The following is a 6,170-nucleotide window of genomic DNA, read 5'->3' on the forward strand; positions in this document are numbered from 1 at the left end:
AGAGAGAATGAGAGAATGAGAATGAGAGAGAGAGAGAGAGAGAGAGAGAGAGAGAGAGAGAGAAAGAAAGAAAGAGAGAGAGAGAGAGAGAGAGAGAGAGAGAGAGAGAAACAGCGCACCTATTTTTTTGCTGATTCATTTTTGGAAATGTGAGAAAGGAAGGACTTTGGAAGGACTGCAGCACCCAAAACTTCAGTCAGCAGTGGCTCTTTTTGATCTGGGAACACCTTAATGACTGACTAACACTTCAAAAGAGGAGCGAGATTTAAAAGACAGACATGGTGCCTGTTCCAGAATTTCAATATTATCACTAGTATTTGTCATTCGTAGCTTACTCTCTGTGGATCAAATATTTATGCTTGTGTTTGCATATACTTTAAGGATTTGTTTTGTTTAGTATATCTATTTACTTCGTAGCCAAGCTGTCTGCATCCAAGAAAGCTTTATAGATGATTTTAAAGGAGTCATCCTTGATTGACTATTTTCCTATAGTTACTGTATATCAAAACATCCTTTAAAAGCATGCTTCTGTTTGATTTCCTTTGCATCTCGATCATTACGATGGAGCACAAAGCATTTTAGTTTTACTAGTTGAGGTTATTCTTCTGTGTAGCAAAAGTGTGCCAGTCGACGATCTGAAGCCCTCTTTTCATCCTGAGCTTTTTGCTGAGCTTGGAGGACCTGGATGGGCGACCAACTGGCTACAGTGGGAGACAATAGGACGTCAGTAGGGGGCGCTCTTCTCTATGGACATTTCAATAGGTCTTCATTGTTGCTGATGATGACCTGAGTTCACTGCCATTTTCTGGGTACTATGGCCTTAAATTGAGGTCTTGACCCATTATGATTGTTGAAGGTCGCATTGTACCCTGTGAAAGAGTAGGACTGTGGACACTGATGCTCTGGCCAGGTTTTATGTTTTGACTTTGCTGTGCTGACACAATCCAGTCCATCTCAATATGCCTGGGTTTAAAAAAAGAGAGAATACAATCCTTGACTCCTCACTGCTTTAGCCAATGTGTGGGGAGCCTCCAGGGATGGAATGGCTTTAAAGGGACCCAGGTGGGTGCATCACATTTCTTATTGCTAAGATGAGTTCAGCCTTTTTCATTGCAATGGAAGTTGCTGCATAAATATAATCCACAATCATCCTTATCAATAGAATTAAATGATAGAACTATGATGCGTTTCATTGTGATTAGGTTTATGTTTTGAAAATTGTAGATAACGTTAAATCATGTTAAAAAGGACAAAGTCCATTTTTCTAACTCAGTATTCATGATATCGGATGTAAATATTATGAAATGATTCTATTGAAACGGGTCTCTCTTGTTGTTTTTGCAGTCTACTAACAGGTCAAAATGTTCCATCGGGTTAAAAGAAAAAGTTTAAGTTCATTGAGGAAAAAATTAATCACAATCTTCCTGACCCTGTACTTTTTGGAGTTTATCTTTATTTATTTTTAATGGACTCTAAAAGCACCTACTACCGAAAACAAAAGCACTACACGACCGGACACAAAACCATCAATCTCTTTTGGATCAACGGTTTTTTTTCTCCAGACTCTGTCAGGACCTGGTGATCAAGACATCTGAGTCAGGCATATTTTGTACAAAATTCCTGTAAATTCCAATTGTAATATTTCATAATGACCTGTAAATATCTTGTGTAATGATTGTCAACAATTATGAAGATGTATCTAAATTCAATTAAAACTCAATTCAGTCTATCACTTCATTAACAGAATACATGGGAGAGAGTTTGTGTATCTTGAGTTTCTGGGAGAGTCAGGTTCATGGGGTCTGTTTGTAGGGTCATCGTGGTCAATTCGCCCAGTCAAGATGGATATTTATGTATGGATTATATGAGATTTCATGAAGAAAAAAGATCAATAACGATTGATGGTCGAGAGGATACAGCAGGTGTGTGAGAAGCAGAGGCAGAGAAAGTGCGAGAGAGAGGGATAGATGAAAGAAAGGCAGAAAGAAAGAAAATGCACAAGAGAAAGAGAGAGAGGGAAATATCACAGAGAGCCCGTAAATGTTTATTCATGAGGGCTGATTATTGTGTTCATGAGTGAGTGAGTGAGTGAGTGAGTGAGCGAGTGAGTGAATGAATGAGTGAATACCACAGAGGGGATGCAGATAGAACCCACTCCCTGCATAATGGATGACAAGGCAACGCATCCATTTCTGTGGTAAAGTGGGGTTGTGGCGGCCTGGGCTGGGCTGGGCAGGGCTGGGTGCTGAGCTGAGCTGTGTGCCAGCTCCAGCCCCGGGGGACATTAAGGCAGAGAGGCGTGTACATTCAGCCATTCTCTGGACTCACAGCCACCCACTGCCCCCAGGGGCCAGAGGGCCTGCAACATGAAAGACAGGAGGAGAAAAGAGATCCCTCCATCCCCATCCCAACCTCGCACTGCATTCATTCACCACCCCACGCACTCACTCCATCCTTCCTCCCTCCCCCCCCCCCCCCCCCCCCCCCGACCTGTGTTGCATAAACAGCTGCATTTGAATGCTTAATGTTGAACAGTACTGAATAGTTAATGTTCAAAAAGAGTGTGGTTATTATTATGACTAATGTGCAGTTAATGCTTGATAGTTCCCATTTGAATTGGTGGGACAAATAGGAGGTGACGCCCGGGGCTGGTACTTAATGATGTTTTGTGCTATGCTTACTTTGACTAAAGAGGTACATGTGCCATTAATGGATGTACTGATCTGTGCTATCCAGCGAGAACACTGGACCCTTGGATTAGACGGTTATTTTGTAAATAGAAAGATGATTTCAATTTGAAAATGGATACAAATGATGCTAAACAGTCACGGGCCCATTCCCAGCTCAGTGGAGGCTCTATTGAGTCATCCTGTTAAGTGGTCTTCAGCCTCCACCAGGGCAGGCCAACTTCTAATTGGATGTCAAGGGTAGTCACCAAAGAGACGCCTCTGTCTCAGCCAATCAGGGATCCGAGAGTGGTCACGGGGAAAAGCGGGCAGCTCACGACTCCTAACTGGACTGCTGGTGTCCCACTAACACACCAGGGCAAGAGTAGAGGAGACACTCGCACCACTCCTTTTAGAGAAGTACGGGTGTGTGTGCGCACATACTGTGTGTGTGTGGGGGGTGCGTGCGTCGTGCATGCGTGTGTGTATCTCTCAAGCCGACATGGCAGTGTTTGGCCGTGGAGTTGTTTTCTCGAAGCAAAGTAGAGCGAATCCTCTGAACAAAAAACACCTAAAAAGGAAAAACTGATACAAAGTGACATGTTTCGTTGTTCCAGACTCCACCATGCATAGGTAAAGATCAACTTTACAACTGTACCACGCTGTTCCCCACCAATGCCAGACAAGTGAAAACAGAGGGGAGTGAATGCTTCATTATCATGCTACAGTAGACAGATGTTTTGTGCTAAATTGGGCCATATTTCCCCCCTCCTCCTCCTCAGAAAGAGCATTAGTGTTGAGATGTAAGAGAGGGGAAAAGGCAGATGCTTTCCGCTTTGTAATGCTTCCATGTCACTGGAGTAATAAGGGATTCATAGACCTTTGTCCTGTCGGTTGGGGGTGTGTGTGTGTGTGTGTGTGTGTGTGTGTGCGTGTGTGCATGTGTGTGTCCATGTCTGTGCGTTCTTGTGTGTGTGTGTGTATGTGTATGTGTGTGTGTGTGTGTGTGTGTGTGTGTGTGTGTGTGTGTGTGTGTGTGTGTGTGTGTGTGTGTGTGTGTGCGTGTGTGCATGTGTGTGTCCATGTCTGTGCGTTCTTGTGTGTGTGTGTGTGTGTATGTGTATGTGTGTGTGTGTGTGTGTGTGTGTGTGTGTGTGTGTGTGTGTGCATGTGTGTGCATGTGTGTGTCCATGTCTGTGCGTTCTTGTGTGTGTGTGTGTGTGTGTCCGTGCGTGTGTGCGTGCGTACGTGCGTGCATGTGTGTGCGTGTGTATGCGTGTGTGTATGTGCATGTGTGTGCGCATGTGCGTGTGTGTGTGCACGTGTGTGTGTATGTGTGTGTGCGTGCATGTGTGTGTCCATTTCTGTGCGTTCCTGTGTGTGTGTGTGTGTGTGTGTGTGCGTGTGTCCGTGTGTGAGTGTGTGCATGCATGCGTGTGTGTGTGCATGTGTGTGTGCGCGCGCGCGTGTGTGCGCATGTGCGTGTGTGTGTGTGCGTCTGTGCGCGCATGTGCGTGTGTGTGTGTGCGTGTGTGTGTCAGGGAGGCATAGGCTGGGAGTCTGTGACCTCACAGCTGCGCCACTGTGCTGTGTTCAGTCAGAGTGCCAGCCAAGCCATACCCAGCCAGCCCAGACCGGGACAGTGTCAGAGGGTGAGTCTGTCACACACACAGACACACACACACACACGTCACACCTCTCCTCTGCTACTGTACCCGCGTGTCATGGAAAGACATGCTGTGCTGCCTAGGAGATCTGAGCTAGCTACCGTCAGCTGTCTTCAATGAGAGGATGGGAGAGGAACGGTTTTGTTAACCTCTTCAGGCAAACATTGTAGCCTCTACAAAGATAGATTCACTGGCATTGCACATGTATGTGTACAGAATCATTTCTATTCGCATTTCAATTGTTTACTGACCTTTCCTTTTAAATGGCATAAGTAATACGATGTCACAAAATGCACAGAAAATCGATATTTATAAGTTGTCAACAACCGCATCGTTTTGAATGCTTGAATGGATACTTTGATGTGACACCCTTGTTCTTTTGTCCAAATCTCAGCAGTGACACTGAGGATGAGTCTGGGTGAGTTCTGTTGAGACACGTTCAGCAGCCTGTCCTGGAAAAGACAGCATATGTCAGGAAGAAGAATCGGAAGACATCCTACATGCATACCATCTGTTCCAGGAGCTGCTGTGTTGGATAGTGTATGCTAAAGTGTCCTGCACTGTACACACCATACAGATATCAGGATCCTGCCTAAACAACTGCTCTCTCCTTTCTAATCCCATATAAACAAGGTATACTGTTTTCATGCTAGAGTACTGTGCTACAGTACTGTGTATGTAGAAGCTATGTATACTATTCACAGCCACCAACAGTGCATACGCACAAGTCTAAATATATTCCCACACAATGAAGAGGCTATATTTGTTCACACTATCCACAGGCTGAATATATTCAGGCTTGCTTTCAGGAGCACATGTGATTTCTATGAAACCTCATGTTGTCAATTCAAGTGTCTTCAAATCCACTGCAGTGATTTGTTGCTTGCAAAAAGAGGAGCTGGTGAATGTCTATCTATAGCTTATGCTTGTATACTATACTGCTGTGGTTTCAAGCTACAAAACATTATGCAAATGAGTCCTCATACTGTACTCCTCTGTGCAGATGCCCTCTTGAATCATCATTCTCCTAAATGGTAATTATTTCAAGGGTTTGTGTGCTGAAATGAGAACATGAATGCTGAGTAGGTGAATCGGTGGAATCAGATAGGATCTTTGCAAGTGCATGTTGTTGATAGAGGTACATGTCGGTCCCTGGGTCATTGGAACACACACAGCCCAATTCTATATCAGCTGTGTTTCTGTGGTCCTCTGTGGCTCAGTGGGTAGAGCATGGCACAAACAAACGCTTAGGTTGTGGGATTGATTCCCGCTGGGACCATATATACAGAAAAATGTATGCACTCACTGCAAAGTCAGTTGCTTTGGATGAAAGTGTCAGGTAAATGGCATACTGTATATACAGTACCAGTCAAAAGTTTGGACACACCTTCTCATTCAATGGTTTTTCTTTATTTTTATTATTTTCTACATTGTAGATTAATATTGAAGACATCAAAACTATGAAGGAACACATATGGAATTATGTAGTAAACAAAAAAGTGTTAAACAAACCAGAATCTGTTTCATATTTTAGATTCTTCAAAGTAGCCACCTTTTGCTTTGATGACAGCTTTGCACACTCTTGGCAAGGTGTCTCCAAACTTTTGGCTGGTACTGATATATTATTGTTATCTCTATTCATTCTATCTCTACCTATCAGACTGCTCAGTCAAGATCAGTCACACCTATAGGTATGCAGGTGCTCAAACAGCATACCTTTTCAAGGCAGAGGGAGGAATCAGAGGAAGGGAAGGGCAAGTGCACTCACACACAGAGACACACACACACACACACACACACACACACACACACACACACACACACGCATTCTGGAGTA

This window comes from Argentina silus (assembly GCF_951799395.1).
Source record: "Argentina silus genome assembly, chromosome: 15".
NCBI lineage: Eukaryota > Metazoa > Chordata > Actinopteri > Argentiniformes > Argentinidae > Argentina > Argentina silus.